At 37.6% G+C, this 18,143-nt stretch overlaps 2 long non-coding RNA genes and 1 pseudogene across 2 annotated transcripts; all 3 read left to right on the forward strand.

Moving 5' to 3' along the window:
* LOC132608322 (tropinone reductase 1-like) overlaps window positions 1-17,807 on the forward strand; it is a 44,628-nt pseudogene extending 26,821 nt beyond the window's left edge.
* On the forward strand, window positions 2,010-4,582 carry LOC132607268 (uncharacterized). The gene is made up of 3 exons (XR_009570230.1): window positions 2,010-2,422; window positions 3,139-3,189; window positions 4,395-4,582. It is a non-coding gene; the product is annotated as an uncharacterized LOC132607268 (long non-coding RNA).
* On the forward strand, window positions 6,973-9,692 carry LOC132607267 (uncharacterized). Its single transcript, XR_009570229.1, has 3 exons — window positions 6,973-7,385; window positions 8,102-8,152; window positions 9,358-9,692. It is a non-coding gene; the product is annotated as an uncharacterized LOC132607267 (long non-coding RNA).
* Window positions 17,808-18,143: the final 336 nt, after the last annotated feature.

Below are 18,143 nucleotides of genomic sequence, written 5' to 3' on the forward strand. Positions count from 1 at the left end.
CACGGAGGTTCGAACATAGAACCTATGTGACCCGCCGAAACACTTAAGTTGGACCTGGAAACCAAAGCACCCACTAAACTTTTTGGTTTCCAGGGTGCTTTTTAAATATTTATACCCATTTTTCATATATTTTTTATATGACTATACCTAATTTGCGTCGGGTTTAACGGGTGCTGGAGCACCTCCAAATTACATGTAGGTCCGCCCCTGACGTTATATTCCACTCATGTTATGCCTCATGATGATTCAGCAAGCCATGTGATTCGCTCGATCACATGCAGTAAGGCACCGAGTGCCGTGTTTCGCCCAGGCCATGGTTCGGGGCGTGACACTATATTAATTGAAGTTCTATCTAATTTCAAGTTAGCTGCTAATTAAACTGCTTTTCAAAAAATCAAACCGACACTATAAACCTATGTTGTTGGAAGCCTAGAGCTCTAAAAAAGATACTGTCGTGTGCGTGTCTAATACTTCAGGAATGCGTTATTTTTGGAGACATGCAATTGTTAATATTTTTGAAGAGTTCGAGCAACATGTAGTTATAAAACTATTTTGTAATTGAAATTTAAGCAATTTAATTTTGTATAGTAGAGTTTTTACATTGTGGGTTCTAGTAAACACTACTGGAAACACGCACATACTAAAGGACTCATCGAAAATATTATGCTCGTCAAAAATTCTTCCAGACAACTTTCCGGCAAAAAATTCATATTTTTGACCGAATTTTGACAAAATTGTCCATTGTTTCTAATATGATTTAAGTAATGTGAGAGAGTACATAAGTTAGTTATAAAGTAACAGTACGTGAAAAATAAACATAAATTACAACAATTGTTTGACCAATTTGTTCATGATTAGGTAAATAATGCAGGAGTTGGAATATATAAGGAAACTAAAGATTTCACAACAGAAGATTACTACATTATAATGGGAACTAATTTTGAAGCAGCTTATCATTTATGTCAAATTTCTTATCCCTTGTTGAAGGCATCTGAAAATGGCAATGTTACTTTTGCCTCTTCAATTGCTAGCTTTTCAGCTCTGCCTTTTCTGTCTCTTTGTTCTGCTTCCAAAGGTAACATTTCTACCCATCTTTTTACTTTTTAAAAATAATACTCCTCATTCTATCGTGTTTGACATTATCTTTTTATTAATTCATTTTAAAAAGAATATCACATTCCTATATTTTTCTTTAATGAGAAGTTTTCTCGCAATCATTGGCGGATCTAGAGGATTAGTTATGGATTCACGTGAACTGTTAGCAGCGGAAAAACTTACAAATTGAAGAAGTTGATGAACGAGGTCAAAGTTTAGAGAGAGAAAGAAGAGAGAGAATGTATTAGATTGAATGAATAATCGTCTTCTGTTCAGTGCATATATCAAAGGTAACAAAACAATAATACAACTGGACCTGACCGCATTGGGCCGACCCGGTACAAATAAAAGAAAAGGCTCAAGTGGACTAAGACTAATCTGGGCTAGTCTGAATAATTCCAACACCCCCCGTCAAGTTAGAGGGCGCCAACACCCCTAACTTGGGTAAAAGACCATGATGAACAACACCAGGAAGAACTTTAGTGAACAAATCAGCCAGCTGAGTAGCAGAAGATGTATGTGAAAGATGAATGAGACCCCCTTGAAGCTTGGCCCTGTTACACCCCGTACTTCGAAGAAACACTGTTAAATTTGAATGTAAGAATGTCGAGTTACGACTAGGTAAAACAACTTTGGAGTATGAGGAATGAGGCATTATTAAGTATATTGTTTAAATAATGGATGATTATGATCTTGTAAGTCGTCATCGGGAAAGAGTATTTTAAAATACAAGAATATGGTCATTATCATAAGTGATAAATATCATGTATGGAAGGTTTCGGGATATTTCGAGATCGAGCAAGTTGAAGAAAATAAGTTCGACGAAAATTTGAGAAATGCTGGACAGATTTTTAGTCAACTTTGGAGGGGTATATCTCTATGCATATTTGGAGTTTTAAGGCATTTCAAAAGCCTAAAATGAAGTTCGTCAAGTCTAGTTTATGATTCAACAAACCACTCATCGATAGGACGTCGGAGTAGAGAATTATAGACGCTACAAACTGAACTGTCGCGCAGAAACAGCACTGCTACAGTACGCTACAGCACTGCTACAGTACTGTAGCTACAGTGACGCCGTTTCAGCCCTTATAAAAAGGGGCAAACCCCCATTTTTATCATCTAAAAACTTCTCAAATTTTCCAGAAAATTCAGCAACAAAAAGGGGCCTAAATCTCACATAAAAGTGAGGATTGTGAGTGAAATTTCAAGCTACGAAGTACTAATAGAAGTCCGGGCAACGCATAATCACGAATATAATTTTGTTTGGAGTTAGAGGAGCATGGGAACAATAAGATGTTGAAGAATTTGCTACTTTCATAAAAACAAGGTAAGAATCAATTCCTTTTTCTTATGTTATGAAGGTTTGTTTGTGTTGTAGTATGTAGAAATGAGTAGAATTTATGGAAATATGAAAGTTTGCAAACTGGGTATGTATATATATTATATATGTAGCCATGGGTGTATATATGTTGTATACATATATGAGTTGAATTTTAAGTTGTATACTAGTTGTGGTTATTGTGGAATTTGTATTGGAAATGGAAGTTGAATGAAAATTGGATGAAATTGGAAAGAAGCCATGTTGGCCGTGTGGTAGATTGTTGTTGGAGATGAATTAGTAAGTAGAAAATGTGTTGGAATGGTTTTGTTGCATATATAAGAATTTTGGATTGAATATGGAAGTTGATGGAATTGTTGAATATTGAATATATAGCTTGGAATACTTTTGGTTTATGTTTGAATGGTCTTATATTAGTATGTGAATATGAAAATATTGATATCGGGTTGTAAGTGCAAAGTTGGATTTGGAATTGTCGCATTATTTGGAAAATAAGACTATTTACGCTAGAATGCGTTCCTAGTCGATTATTGATGTTGTATATATTGTTGTTGGTATGGTTGTTGTTGTTTTAGCCGAGTTTTAACCTCGGGGATGATATATATATAGGGGAGATGCTGCTCAAATTTTTATAGACAAGAATTGGTTAAGGTTGAAATTTTAAGTCTTATGAATAGTAAATTGGTAAATGTGACCATTTGTAGGTTTTGGACGAAACGGGATTTGAGTTTTGGCAAGCGTAAAGGGCAAGAAAGGTATGTAAAGCTATCCCGATTCTTCTCTTGGCATGTCCTAGATGTACTAGGCTTGAATTTACGCCTCGGGGAATATTCTGTCCATCGGAATCCGCGTTTGAAATCGTCGCTTTTTCATTCAATAGAATTGAATTCCTTAAGTATGCTTTGATGAAAAATTGAAATTTTTTCCCAAATTGCTTAGGAAGTTATGGAATGTCCTAGAACCTTTGTAGGTGACCCCATAAGCTTAAAAATACGTAATTTGAGCCCACCGCTTCATTGGTTCCGAGGTGGGCCCACTATTTTCAATTTTACCCTTTATGTGTCTATGACTTGTCTTCGAGCGTTTTCGTTAGAGATACTCTAACTACTCCTTTATCTACTAAATAAAAACTATTTTAAATATTTCATTAAGTCTTATAAATTGTTTTGAATCTTGAAAACGATCTCGGATAGATTATGCCTCCGTAACCCGTTATGACATCTAAATTTACTTACTATGTTTCTGTCCGATTTCATTGATTTGATTTGACATTCGATATGCCTCATTGAGTCTCTGGAAATATATATATGGTATTTTTAGTGCATTTAGTTTCTCACTACTCCGTTCGTGGATGCCTCAATGTTTCCCCCACTGAGCCCGGGCCAGGATATGTTGTCAAGCGTGATCCTTTGCATTGTTCGCCGTGCCTCGATGTGCGGGGGCAGGTATACGCGTACATGGGTTTGTGGAGTATGCTGTGCCATGTACGCTTGTTCTGATATGATCTGATATGGCCATCTGATATGATATGATATGCTATGTTACGGGGTTATTCCCCTTTTCTGATCCTTATGTGTTGTGGCACCAGTGTCGGGGGGTGACCACGTTCTGTCTGCCGAGTCCCTTGGCAGGGGCCGGATATGATATGGCATATGTTTCTGTACATACTCTTCATGTTTTGAAAATATGCATTTGATACTCTGGACATCTCACTCACATTTCTGTACGTTCTGTTCCGGTTATGATTTTGTTCCGTAATGGGACCAGGTATGACATACGTTTCCTGTAAGTACTATTTATGCTTTATGATCAGCATTTTGCTAATCTGGATATTCCGTTCATTTTTCTGTACCTCTTGTTCCGATTATGACTTTGTTTACTACGTTTCATGCTTTACATACTCAGTACATATTTCGTACTGACCCCCTTTCTTCGGGGGCTGCGTTTTCATGCCGCGCAGGTACAGACTACAGATTTGCTGACCCACCTGCCTAGGACACCTATTCTGCTATTCTGGAGCGCTCTTTTGTCTAGAGCCTATACTCTGGTACAGTCTGCTGCTGTTGGATATATGTACGCTATTCAGGGGTACGACGGGGCCCTGTCCTGTCTTATGTTTCTGTTATGTTCTGTAGAGGTCTATAGACATACATGTGGGTTCTGTATATGTTTTAGGTTGCTATGATTTGTGATAGCCTTATCGGCTTCCATGTGTTATATATGTTCCTCTATGACACTAGTAATGTCGACTGACTTTTATATTTATATAATCTGCTAGTCTGCTGGTTTGGATTATTGGGTACGTTTAGGTGTCCAGCACGGACACTAGTCACGGCCTACGGGGTTGGGTCGTGACAAAAGTGGTATCAGAGCAGTTCGTCCTCGGAATGTCTACAGACCGTGTCTAGTAGAGTCTTGTTTATCGGTGTGTTGTGCACCACATCTATAAACAGGAGGCTACAGGACATTTAGTGTGTTACTTTTCTTTGAATCTTAGATCGTGCGATAGAGCCAGCTATAGGAAATGAACCCCCTTTTTTTTTTACTAACCCTTGATTGCAGCTGGAGAACGGTATCGACGTAAGACAGCGACTGATGATATTGGAAGCTACACAGTACACAGGTAAGTAATGGGATGAAAGATGTATGCTGGGTAAGGTGTTTGAAATACGATTGAAACATGAAGCTGAAGATTGAAAAGAGAAAAAAACAAGCAGGAAAGTGTAGTAGGTGCAGTTTGAGTTGGGCATGTGAGGTAAGCCTCAGCATCTTTATACTTTTATTTGAAATTATTAGCCCCGTGTGGCTATGAGGCGATATGATACGATATGTATATATGTATATGTGTTGGCCCTGTGAGGCATGGTTGGTATTTCCTGTGTACAGGTTTTGGGATAGTAAGAAATACAGAGGAACCTCTGCCCAATTTTTTCTAGAAATACGGAGAGGAAAATGAGATATAAATTCTTAACGTGTCTTGAAGATCGATATCGTAGGGTAAATCTATTATGTTGGATTAAAGTTTAAGAGATACCCTCCATGTCATTTGTAAGAAGCATTATCCCTATTTGGAAAATTTTTATCCCGAGAAATCATATATGAGTAGCAAATTCTCAATTTATTTAAACGGACCGGAAATATGTTCCAACCCCATTTTGCTTTAGAACAGCCTAGGTTGAGGGGCAAAAATATGTGGAAGGGCAAAGATGCCCAACGGTTAAGTTTCCTCTAATTGGAAGAATACAAAGTGTATGACAGGCAGTTGAGGATTGAGTGGTCCGCTTACGACTCAAATATATATATATATATATATATATACAAATATGGAGGTAATTATGTGAATTAAGTACTAACAGATTCCGCGAAGTTCGTCGGATTCTAGTTTTCTTTTGCTGGTAGTCGGAAGATGCCTCACAGTAACATTATATCAGTTTTCATCGACTGATTGGAGATGGGATCTGTGGAATAAAAACTTAAACTCGTGAGCTGTCTAAAATTACATATATACACACATGGAGGTGAATATTGAGGATTTACAGGGGCGATACGGTAACTATATAGTTAGAAAAGTAAAAGAATCCCCTCTAAGTCGGGGTGGGACCCGCTACGAGGGCGTTTTGAAAGTTGTTAAGACCCCAATTTGCCTTAAATTACGTGGCCAAGGTCGCGCGGGGCAGTTGACGTGATTATACCGGCCTTAACGCACCTAAATGTATTGAAGTTTTCGAGGTTAAGCGTGTTAAGGTGGGAGGATGGGTGACCCCCCTGGGAAATATGTACGAAATCCCAAAGATTCAGCCACAAGAGACGAATGAAAGAATGAGATCAAAATTGGATAAGGGTGTGTGGTAAGCACGAAATGAAAGGGGCATACAAGGATATAACGACGAAGACTGAAGAGACGACAGACTAAAGAGACGACTGAAGCGATAAAGCATGGAGAGTTAGTGGACAGACAAATAACAAGAAAAAGGGATGACCTTGAGTACAGGCGTAAATCTTGGCTACAAAAGAAGAAGAATGGATTGCATAGTTTGGATAAGTTCAGTTTTACCGGGCAAGCAATACTGAAAGTAAGTAAAGTAAATACTGATAAATACGGGAAAAAACATTGATATCTACCTCGGGGAGAACTCTACCTCAACATTCGAGGACGAATGTTTTTAAAGGGGGGGAGAATGTTACACCCCGTACTTCGAAGAAACACTGTTAAATTTGAATGTAAGAATGTCGAGTTACGACTAGGTAAAACAACTTTGGAGTATGAGGAATGAGGCATTATTAAGTATATTGTTTAAATAATGGATGATTATGATCTTGTAAGTCGTCATCGGGAAAGAGTATTTTAAAATACAAGAATATGGTCATTATCATAAGTGATAAATATCATGTATGGAAGGTTTCGGGATATTTCGAGATCGAGCAAGTTGAAGAAAATAAGTTCGACGAAAATTTGAGAAATGCTGGACAGATTTTTAGTCAACTTTGGAGGGGTATATCTCTATGCATATTTGGAGTTTTAAGGCATTTCAAAAGCCTAAAATGAAGTTCGTCAAGTCTAGTTTATGATTCAACAAACCACTCATCGATAGGACGTCGGAGTAGAGAATTATAGACGCTACAAACTGAACTGTCGCGCAGAAACAGCACTGCTACAGTACGCTACAGCACTGCTACAGTACTGTAGCTACAGTGACGCCGTTTCAGCCCTTATAAAAAGGGGCAAACCCCCATTTTTATCATCTAAAAACTTCTCAAATTTTCCAGAAAATTCAGCAACAAAAAGGGGCCTAAATCTCACATAAAAGTGAGGATTGTGAGTGAAATTTCAAGCTACGAAGTACTAATAGAAGTCCGGGCAACGCATAATCACGAATATAATTTTGTTTGGAGTTAGAGGAGCATGGGAACAATAAGATGTTGAAGAATTTGCTACTTTCATAAAAACAAGGTAAGAATCAATTCCTTTTTCTTATGTTATGAAGGTTTGTTTGTGTTGTAGTATGTAGAAATGAGTAGAATTTATGGAAATATGAAAGTTTGCAAACTGGGTATGTATATATATTATATATGTAGCCATGGGTGTATATATGTTGTATACATATATGAGTTGAATTTTAAGTTGTATACTAGTTGTGGTTATTGTGGAATTTGTATTGGAAATGGAAGTTGAATGAAAATTGGATGAAATTGGAAAGAAGCCATGTTGGCCGTGTGGTAGATTGTTGTTGGAGATGAATTAGTAAGTAGAAAATGTGTTGGAATGGTTTTGTTGCATATATAAGAATTTTGGATTGAATATGGAAGTTGATGGAATTGTTGAATATTGAATATATAGCTTGGAATACTTTTGGTTTATGTTTGAATGGTCTTATATTAGTATGTGAATATGAAAATATTGATATCGGGTTGTAAGTGCAAAGTTGGATTTGGAATTGTCGCATTATTTGGAAAATAAGACTATTTACGCTAGAATGCGTTCCTAGTCGATTATTGATGTTGTATATATTGTTGTTGGTATGGTTGTTGTTGTTTTAGCCGAGTTTTAACCTCGGGGATGATATATATATAGGGGAGATGCTGCTCAAATTTTTATAGACAAGAATTGGTTAAGGTTGAAATTTTAAGTCTTATGAATAGTAAATTGGTAAATGTGACCATTTGTAGGTTTTGGACGAAACGGGATTTGAGTTTTGGCAAGCGTAAAGGGCAAGAAAGGTATGTAAAGCTATCCCGATTCTTCTCTTGGCATGTCCTAGATGTACTAGGCTTGAATTTACGCCTCGGGGAATATTCTGTCCATCGGAATCCGCGTTTGAAATCGTCGCTTTTTCATTCAATAGAATTGAATTCCTTAAGTATGCTTTGATGAAAAATTGAAATTTTTTCCCAAATTGCTTAGGAAGTTATGGAATGTCCTAGAACCTTTGTAGGTGACCCCATAAGCTTAAAAATACGTAATTTGAGCCCACCGCTTCATTGGTTCCGAGGTGGGCCCACTATTTTCAATTTTACCCTTTATGTGTCTATGACTTGTCTTCGAGCGTTTTCGTTAGAGATACTCTAACTACTCCTTTATCTACTAAATAAAAACTATTTTAAATATTTCATTAAGTCTTATAAATTGTTTTGAATCTTGAAAACGATCTCGGATAGATTATGCCTCCGTAACCCGTTATGACATCTAAATTTACTTACTATGTTTCTGTCCGATTTCATTGATTTGATTTGACATTCGATATGCCTCATTGAGTCTCTGGAAATATATATATGGTATTTTTAGTGCATTTAGTTTCTCACTACTCCGTTCGTGGATGCCTCAATGTTTCCCCCACTGAGCCCGGGCCAGGATATGTTGTCAAGCGTGATCCTTTGCATTGTTCGCCGTGCCTCGATGTGAGGGGGCAGGTATACGCGTACATGGGTTTGTGGAGTATGCTGTGCCATGTACGCTTGTTCTGATATGATCTGATATGGCCATCTGATATGATATGATATGCTATGTTACGGGGTTATTCCCCTTTTCTGATCCTTATGTGTTGTGGCACCAGTGTCGGGGGGTGACCACGTTCTGTCTGCCGAGTCCCTTGGCAGGGGCCGGATATGATATGGCATATGTTTCTGTACATACTCTTCATGTTTTGAAAATATGCATTTGATACTCTGGACATCTCACTCACATTTCTGTACGTTCTGTTCCGGTTATGATTTTGTTCCGTAATGGGACCAGGTATGACATACGTTTCCTGTAAGTACTATTTATGCTTTATGATCAGCATTTTGCTAATCTGGATATTCCGTTCATTTTTCTGTACCTCTTGTTCCGATTATGACTTTGTTTACTACGTTTCATGCTTTACATACTCAGTACATATTTCGTACTGACCCCCTTTCTTCGGGGGCTGCGTTTTCATGCCGCGCAGGTACAGACTACAGATTTGCTGACCCACCTGCCTAGGACACCTATTCTGCTATTCTGGAGCGCTCTTTTGTCTAGAGCCTATACTCTGGTACAGTCTGCTGCTGTTGGATATATGTACGCTATTCAGGGGTACGACGGGGCCCTGTCCTGTCTTATGTTTCTGTTATGTTCTGTAGAGGTCTATAGACATACATGTGGGTTCTGTATATGTTTTAGGTTGCTATGATTTGTGATAGCCTTATCGGCTTCCATGTGTTATATATGTTCCTCTATGACACTAGTAATGTCGACTGACTTTTATATTTATATAATCTGCTAGTCTGCTGGTTTGGATTATTGGGTACGTTTGGGTGTCCAGCACGGACACTAGTCACGGCCTACGGGGTTGGGTCGTGACAGGCCCGAACCAGATGGCAGTCCAATTCTATGTGCTTGGTCCTTTCATGAAATATAGGATTCTTGGCTATGTGAATGACTGCTTGATTATCACAAAGCAAGGGAATTGGAGATGAAGAGCACAAACCAAAATCAGTAAGTAGCCGAGAAAGCCAGACAAGATCAGCGAAAGCTTTGCTCATAGCCCTGTACTCAGCTTCAGCAGAAGACATTGAAACAATCTGCTTCTTGTTGGCCTTCCAACCAATAAGGCTGCCCCCAAGAAGAACACAGTAACCAGTCACAGACCTCCTGGAATCATGGCATGAGGCCCAATCACTATCACAATAAGCAGCAAGAGACAAGTCTGGACCATTGTTGAAGAAAATGCCATGCTCAGAAGTGCCTTTCAAATACCTCAAAAGATGAAGGGCGGCAGTCATGTGTGGAAGACAAGGGGCTTGCATAAACTGACTGAGATGCTGAACAGCAAAGCAAAGGTCTGGTCTGGTGCGAGTTAAAAAATCAACCTCCCAACGAGGGACCTATAAACCTCAGGCTTTGGAAGAGGATCACCGTCATGAGCTTTAAGTTTGACATTCAATTCAAGAGGGCACAGAACAGAAGAGGCATTGGAGCAATGAAACTCATGTAACAAATCCTGGACAAACTTCTTCTGATGGAGTAATACACCAGAACTGCAAGAAAGGACCTCAATGCCTAAAAAATAATTCAAGTACCCCAAATCTTTGATTTTGAATTGCTCATGAAGGATAGCTTTAAGAGAGGAAATCTCATCAACATCAGTACCAATCAATATAATATCATCAACATAGACAACTAATATCACAACTGAATCCCCAGAAATCCTTGTAAAAAGAGAATAATCATTCAGAGAATGAGAGTAACCTCTGGTAGAAAGGGCTTGAGAAAGTTTGGCACACCATTGCCTAGAGGCTTGTCTTAACCCATAAAGTGATTTTTGAAGTTTGCAAACAGGATGAGCATAGGAAGGTGAGGAAGGAGGTATATATCCAGGTGGCAACTTCATGAAAACCTCTTCATCCAAATCTCCATGTAAGAAAGCATTGTTGACATCTAACTGAAACATAGGCCACTGTTTCTTGATAGCAACATCAATCGGGGTCTTAACAGTGGACATCTTAACCACAAGAGAGAAATTTTCATGAAAGTCTATCCCGTCAACCTGTGTGTCCCCCCTAACAACTATCCTAGCTTTGTATCTTTCAATGTGACCATCTGCCTTGTACTTGACCTTAAAAACCCACTTACACCCTATGGGTTTCTTACCAGAGGGAAGATCAACTATGGCCCATGTATGATTAGCCTCTAAGGCCTGAAATTCTTTACTCATTGCATCTTGCCACTCAGGAATGGAGGCTGCCTGAGAATAAGTATTGGGCTCAAACACATGATTTTCAGAGGAAGTAGCTAAGGAAATAGCAGATGAAGAGACAGAGAGAAGAAGGTCACAATGATAGTCTTTGAGATAAGCAGGAGGATGATGAGACCTAGAAGACTGTCTAACAGCAGGAACAGGATCAGCAGTAGAATTAGTGACAGGTGGAGAAGAGGGAGAAAGGGGGGTGGAAGAAGATGTAGAAGGATTAAAATGAGACGGGGAATGAGGATCATGATCAGGGTGGATAGAAGGGGAAGGAGAAGTGGAAAAGGAATAATCATCGGGTATTGAAGACAAGGGGAAAGTAGAAGGTGAGTCTTCAGGTGGTGTAGAAAAAGGAAAGATATCTTCAAGGAAGACTACATCCCTTGAGTTGAAAACAGATTTAGAAACTAGATTGTATAATTTTTACCCCTTTTTAGCAAAAGGATAGCCCAAGAAAATACAAGGAATGGACCTAGGATCAAACTTGTGTCTATTGACTTTAGGTGTGGTAGCATAGCATAAGCATCCAAAGGTCCTTAAATGAGCATAAGTAGGAGGGATGCCATATAACATCTCAAAGGGACTCTTATTATTAAGAATAGAGGAAGGAAACCTATTAATGAGATATGTGGCTGTGAGAAGGCAGTCACCCCAAAAAGAAATGGGCAATTTTGACTGAAAAAGCAATGCCCTAGCAGTTTCTAGGAGGATTCTGTGCTTCCTTTCCACCACCCCATTTTGTTGTGGGGTGTGTGGACAGGAAGTCTGATGGATGATGCCTTTCTCAGCAAAGAAGGAAGAACCAGCATGACTAGAACCTAACTCCATGGCATTGTCACTTCTCACAGTTTGCACTTTAGTGTGAAATTGAGTGCAACCATGGCAATAAAGGCTTTGAGCAAATCAAAAGCATTGCTCTTAGCCCCCATCAAGTGGGTCCAAGTACATCTAGAGTAGTCATCAACAATAGTTAGAAAGTATCTAGCATTAGATGTAGTGGATGTGTGATAAGGACCCCAGGTATCTACATGTATTAATTGGAAAATGGAAGTAGAATGAATGTCGCTGGAAGGGAAAGGGAGCCTAGTCTGTCTAGCTAAAGGACATATAGAACAAGGAAAAGATTGAGTAGGAGATGAAGATAAATTAATAGGAGGAATGGTTTTCATTCTAGAAAATGGGATATGGCCAAGCCTGAAATGCCACACAAAATATATTTTATTAATATTCACAGAAGAACATACAGATGCTTTAGAGGAAACAACAGAATTAAAGTCATCAGCCAAAACAGTATCAGAAACTGGAGCATTACAAGCAGCAGGCTTAACAAAAAGAGAATGACTAGGGACAGAGGTGGTAGCAGCAGTAGACAGTGGAGGAATAGCCAGCTTGTATAAGCCATTGTCCAACCTACCAAGTACCAGTGGCTTCTTCTGTGAATGGTCCTGAAAAAGGCACAGATTCTTGGTAAAATGGGCAATACCATCAAACTGGGAAACTAACTGATATACAGAGATAAGATTGTACTGGAAAGTAGGGACATACAGCACATTATGTGGAGTAAAATTTGGAAACAGATTTAAAGATCCAGTATTTATTACCTTGACCTTATAGCCATTAGGTAAAGAAATAAGGCAGAGGATAGAAAGGGGTTTAATGTTGAATAGGAGAGACAATTTGGATGTCATATGATCAGATGCCCCTGAGTCTATGATCCATACTGAACTATCGACCTTTGAAAATAGACAAGGTTTGAGCAAAACACTATGAGTAGCAACTCTACCTGCAAAGTGAGCAGATGCCATGAGAGAATGAGAAGATCCAGTTGATATGTGAATTTTGGGTAGTAGGAACTGCAACTGAAAGTGCTCATCTTTTGGTTAAACCTGATCCCTCATAAGTCTGATCAGGAACAATCATTTGAGTACTCTCATTGAAAGGAACACTGCTGGTTGATGAATCAGTAGGATAACTCTCACAAGCAGCTTTGGCAGCAACCTTTCTAGGACCAGAATTAGAACCAGAACCCTTAGTGAATTTAAAGTTTGAAGGGTAACCATGAAGCCTGTGACATTTCTCAATAACATGCCCAGTCCTCTTGCAGTATTTGCAATATAAAGATGGCTTCTGAGGATCAAATTGCACTTTGGGAGCAAACTTAGATCCACCAGTGTTGAAAGAGGCATGGAAGGAGGCTGATTCAGAGGGAAAAACGGTACTAGTAGACACTTGTCTTTGTTTTTCATCACTGAGAAGGATGTTATAAGTAGTGTCCATGGAAGGGAGAGGCTTAATCATAAGAATGTTACTCCTCACTTGGACATAAACCTCATTTAAACCCATGAGAAACTGATAGACCTTTTGTTCATCCTCAGATTTAGCACCCCTAATACAATTACACCTATTCTCAGAATGAACAGAGATTGAAGCTAACTCATCCCACAGTTGTTTTGTCTTGGTAAAATAAGAAGCAATGTCAAGAGAACCTTGGGAAATGTGAGCCAAGGCTTTTTTCAACTCAAATACCTCAGCACCATCAGCCTTACCATACCTAGCTTCTAATTCCCTCCAAATATCCTTAGCAAACTCAGAGTATACAACAGACCTATGTATTTCCTTAGTAACAGAGTTGGCCAGCCAAGCAACAACTAGGTCATTGCAACGATGCCATTGTCGAAGGAGAGGAGATCCTTCAGGAGGCTTCTCAGTAGTGCCATGGATGAAATCAAGCTTATTTCTAACAGATAAGGCAATCAAAATTGACCTACGCCAACTACCATAGCAAGTTCCATCAAACAATTCAAAAACTAAAGATGAAGCTAGCAAATCAGATGGGTGCACATACAAAGGGTGACAGGGGTAAGTATAGTCATCTGGGTGAAATGGCATGTTAGCAGCGGAAAAACTTACAAACTGAAAAAGTTGATGAACGAGGCCAAAGTTTAGAGAGAGAATGTATTAGATTGAATGAATAATCGTCTTCTGTTCAGTGCATATATCAAAGGTAACAAAACAATAATACAACTGGGTCTGACCGCATTGGGCCGACCCGGTACAAATAAATGAAAAGGCCCAAGTGGACTAAGACTAATCTGGGCTAGTCTAAATAAGTCCAACATGAACACAATAACTCTTGCCTATATATCAAAAATTATATTAAATATCTATAAATATTTGACTGTTGGCTCAATTATTAACATAGATTAACTTGAGGTTGTTATAAGAATCTATAAACTTCAAATCCCTTAACGGTTTAGATAGCTAGACAAGCACTATGACATATTTATAACCACAAGTTTCGAAAGTTTTATAGCTACACAAATATTATGAAATGTTAAAATTCACAAATTTTAAAAGTTTTTCTTAAAAAAAAAAAATCGGGCTCAATCAAAATATGAAAAACAAAGTGGGAAGGGCGGAGTACCATATTTTCTTTTTACCAAGAGCCCGTTTGGCTTAGCTTATAAGCTATTTTCAGCTTTTTTAAGTGTTTGGCTGGCTAGCTTATAAGTCATTTTATGCTTAAAATAAGCCCAAAAAAATAAGTTGACCCGTTTGGCTTAGCTTAAAAAAAGCAGTTTATAAGAGCTTATAAGCCAAAAAAATAGAAGTTGGATACCCCAACTTATTTTTTTTTTGGCTTATATGTTGTTTTCAACTTATAAGTTGCTTTTTTTTAATCCCATCCAAACAGGCTTGAAAGCACTTTATTAACTTTAAGTTTAAATTAACGATTGGTAAATCAGGGAGAAAATTTTACCAAAAGCCTCAAAAGGTTTCATTCTAATTTCATCTCCATCATATATGTTATTTATATTTTAAATACCTCTTACTTATTCCATCTTCGAGACCATTGAAAAATGATGATTCTCATTTTTTAAAAATAAAATAAAATTCAAACAGGTGTTTTTTTTTTTTTCGGAAAAGGACCAAATATACCCTTGTACTATCGAAAAAGGGCCAAATATGCCCCTCGCTATACTTTGGGTCTAAATATACCTCTACCGTTATACTATTGGATCAAATATACCCCTCATCCGTTAAAATTGTCTGAGGTGGATATATAATCTTACGTGGCATTAACATTTGATGAGGCGGCATCCCACGTGGCATGCCACCTCATCACCCCTAGCCCATTTTACCTTCTCCTCTATTTGTTCTTCCACAAATAAAATTTACTCCCCTCTACCACCATTGCTATGCCTCTCTCCAAAGTGGAATCTCCAGCCACATTTCCAAAAGTAGTAAAACACCCAATCAGTACACACTATCTAGTCCATTACCCAAAATCCATCAATTTGAACGCAGTACGTAGAAAACGAAATGGAGAAGGGAAGTGATGGGTTTGTGAGAGCTAATCAAATTGATTTGAAGAGTTTGAATGAACAACTGGAGACGCACTTTAACAGAGCATGGACTATGGGAAAGAGCAGCAATAAGAAGAAACTGTTGGATGATTGTGCGTTAACTACTCTACCGCTACATCAGTAGACGCCATCGTCACCGCCGCTGCCGTTTCCCTCTCTCTATCTAATTCCCCCGTCGTCAAACGCAGGCAAACATACGACTGGGAAATTGACCCTTCCAAACTCAAACTCATTAACAGAGTTTGGAAAAGGAGTATTGACCCTTCCAAGCTCATTAACAGATGTTTACACCACGGAGTAATCGCCGAAAACAGAAAACTGACATTCCGGCGAAAATGTTGTCGGAGATTTCACTTTGGAGAGAGGCATATTTTAACCAGTAATGGTGACAACGGTGGTGGAGGGGAAGAAAATTTTATTTGTGGAAGAACAAATAGAGGAGAAGGTAAAATGGGTTAGAGGTGATGATGCCATCTCATCAAATGTTAATGACACGTAGGATCGTATATCCACCTTGGACAACTTTAACGGATGAGGGGTATATTTGGACTAAAAGGATAACAAGGGGTATCTTTGGCCCTTTTCCTTTTTTTTTTTTGGATTACAGTGCATGTTGAAGAAACTTGAATTTCAAAAATCCACATAAATTTATTGAAATAGTTACTCTAATATTATCTTATAGCCTGTTTGGTCAAGCTTCTAAAATCAGCTTATTTTAAAAAGTACTTTAAAAAAAACACTTTTAGCGAAAAACAATTTGTATTTGACCAATTAATTTAAAAACACTTTTGAGTAGCAATTAGTAGTTGACCAAGCTTTTAAAAGTGCTTCTAGATGTATTTTTCTCAAAAGTACTTTTCAAATAGTGCTTTTGGGGAAAACTATTTTTTTAACTTTTGAAAAACTGCTTCTGCTAATCCACAAAAGCACTTATTTTCTCCCAAAAGCTTAGTCAAATACTTTATTTTTTTAAATAAGCATTTATTAAAAAAATAAGTATTTTTTAAGAGAAAATAAATTTGACCAAACACTCAGTAGACCTAATTTTAATTTCTCTCTGTAGGAGCAATAAATCAACTGACAAAGAACTTGGCATGTGAGTGGGCCATGGACAAAATTCGTGTTAATACAGTTGCACCAACAGTAATTTTAACCTAAGGTATGGAAGCATCAATTAAGGTAAGGTCTTTTTATTTTAATCCCTTTTTTGAAGTACATTAAATTTTTTTATTTATCTCATTTAATTTTCTAGTCAAGAATGCTTTGTACTTATGCTTTTTCCAAAAGAAGCCTCATGAGCTTAAGTGAAATTATTCCTTAGTAAACTTCTTTCTAGTTTAAACTACTACAACCACACTTCTAATGTATATAATGAAAATAATCTTTTAGTTTGTGTGGCCAAATTTTCAAAATTTGCTTATTCTGAAAAGTGTTTTTTTTTTTTAAATAAAGGTGCTTTTGAAGAGTAACAATATGTGTAATCAATTTTGAATAGTATTGCAATATTAGAACAGCCATTTGTGCCTGACCAATATTCTGAAGTTCTTCTCGAGAAAAATTACTTATTTTCTAGTACTCCTCGAAAATAGTTTTTTGTCTTATAAATTTGGTCAAACACTCCTACTCTCTAACATAAACATTTTTCACATCACAAAAATTTAATCAAGCAGACTGTAAGTGAAATTATTCCTTAGTAAATTCCTTTTTAGTTTAATATCTTACAAGTGCATTTTTCTAATTTATTTAAAGAAATGGAATTAAATTCATATTTTCAAAGTAGTGAACAACAACAACATACCCTGTATAATTCTACAAGTGGATCTAGGGACGATAGACTGTAAGTAGACCTTACCCCTATCTTGGAAAGTAGAGAAAGGTTATTCCCGATAGAATCTCGGCTCAGAATAAAGCAAAATGAAGTAGGTCAAAAAGGAAAAAGGGACAGTAACTACAACAAAACCGTACGCTAAGCGAATAATGTTCAAAGTAATTAAGTTTTCTTTATATATTTTATTTTAATTATCTCCCTCGCTGCAGAATCCTACGCAAAAAGAAGAAATGGATAAATATATTGTTCGAACTCCTATGGGTCGACCCGGAAAGCCTGAAGAAATTGCTGGCACAATAGCCTTCCTTTGCTTCCCTGCTGCTGTGGATTCACAGCTAACGGAGTTTAAGTAGAAAAAATTGCCCGAATCATGGGCCAGATTATATGTGAGAGGGTTTGTTTATAAATAATGTGATACATTGAGAAGTGTGATGCATTATATTTCCCATTATATTATATTGTTAAAACTCGTGTGATACATTTGTGGATTGTTAGATATACATTATATGTTATCATAAGTATTTGTATACATTATATAAATATGTAATATATATATATATTTGATGTACATTACCTGTATTTCGGCTAGGGGTAGCAAATGGGCCGTTTGAACTGAAATTGGGTTGATCAAGATGGGTTGAATTCATAGATGAGCTAATGCCCAACCCTGTCAAAAGTGCATTTGGGCAAGGATGAGCTAGGTCAAGATGGGCTAAACAATGGGTCGTAATTCAACTCGCCCAACTTGACCCAATTCTTTACAATATTCTCAACTTTTAAGCAAATAAAAAATTTATTATTTTTTTAAA

Source organism: Lycium barbarum, chromosome 8 (assembly GCF_019175385.1).
Source record: "Lycium barbarum isolate Lr01 chromosome 8, ASM1917538v2, whole genome shotgun sequence".
NCBI lineage: Eukaryota > Viridiplantae > Streptophyta > Magnoliopsida > Solanales > Solanaceae > Lycium > Lycium barbarum.